Source organism: Sceloporus undulatus, unplaced genomic scaffold (genome assembly GCF_019175285.1).
Source record: "Sceloporus undulatus isolate JIND9_A2432 ecotype Alabama unplaced genomic scaffold, SceUnd_v1.1 scaffold_315, whole genome shotgun sequence".
NCBI lineage: Eukaryota > Metazoa > Chordata > Lepidosauria > Squamata > Phrynosomatidae > Sceloporus > Sceloporus undulatus.
In genome coordinates, this window is record NW_024803235.1 from 4,485 (window position 1) to 5,581 (window position 1,097).

At 58.5% G+C, this 1,097-nt stretch overlaps 1 long non-coding RNA gene across 1 annotated transcript in view; it reads left to right on the plus strand.

The window, feature by feature from the left end:
• Positions 1–606: 606 nt before the first annotated feature.
• The window catches only part of LOC121917712, a 784-nt gene continuing 293 nt past the window's right edge, over positions 607–1,097 (plus strand). Inside the window, exons 1-2 of the long non-coding RNA XR_006101088.1 lie at positions 607–721; positions 878–983. This is a non-coding gene — a long non-coding RNA (uncharacterized LOC121917712). The remainder of the gene's footprint in view (positions 722–877; positions 984–1,097) is intronic.

The following is a 1,097-nucleotide window of genomic DNA, read 5'->3' on the forward strand; positions in this document are numbered from 1 at the left end:
TAGAGAACTACAATGTTGTCCATGGAAGTGTTGCTGAATCCCCTTGGTCTCTGGCGATGCCCAGCCTATGCCTGGCACTTGATTGTTGGCCTGGCTCCCATGCCCAGGGTTCATCTCACCCATCATCCCTGGGGAGGGGCAGCCCATCTGCTGGGTCAGCAAGCAGCATGGGTTTGCTCCTCCCTGGATGGGAATCCGCCTCCCTGCAAGTGCCCTAGGGCAGAGGGTGGGTGGCCCTTGGGTGCCCAGGGAGGGGGCAGGGAGGGAGACATGGTTCCTCAGCCCCATAAGAAGGCCTTCCTGGGGCTCCCAGGGCATTGCCAACTCCTTCCAGCTGTCAGGATGGAGATCAGTGTTACTGAGTTCATGGTTGACCAAACCAGGTGAGATTCTTCTCCTTCCTTCCATTCCAAGAGAGTAGCTCCTCAGTGATTATGGCAGGGGAAGGTGTTGGTGAAAGGAAGGCATAGCCCTCCCCCCAGGAAGGTTGGTCCCATGGCATTGGCTCCCAGTCCCCCCCCCCCCCCAATTTCTAGCCTTGGATTGACTTAAAAGAGGAGCCTAAAGGAGGGTCAGAGTCAAAGGCTGGCAGAGGAAAGAGAGACAGAAAAAGATCAGAGAAGGGAGGAATTCCTTTCTCTGGAATAGCAGACCCTGGGCTTCATGCTGGAGGGGTCATCCTTAGTCTCTTGCCCTCTTTCTGCCCCCCCCCCCGCAAAAGGTAGAGCCCCTATTGCCCCCTCCTTCCCTTTGCCCTTCCTTTCCTGGCCTGACTTTGGTCCCAGAGCCCCAATCAGTGTGCCTCCCTTCTGCCTCTGGACCCTTCCCTTCTCCTTGGTCTCCCAATATCTTCCCTTCCCTCCCTTCTGTCTTTTAGGGGGACGGCGATGCTGATGCCCACCCCAGGAATGCCCACTTTGACCCCGATGGACCTGACTGTCAGATCTATGGGGAGACTGCTCCCCCCTCCCCCCAAGGCTCAGGTAAGTCCCCCCCCCCCCCCCCCAATTCCAAGGGGATACTTTTGGGCCCGGCTGGGAAGGCTCTTGGGAGGGATCGGGGCATTTCTTGCCCCTCTCTCAAGCCCCCCCCCCCCC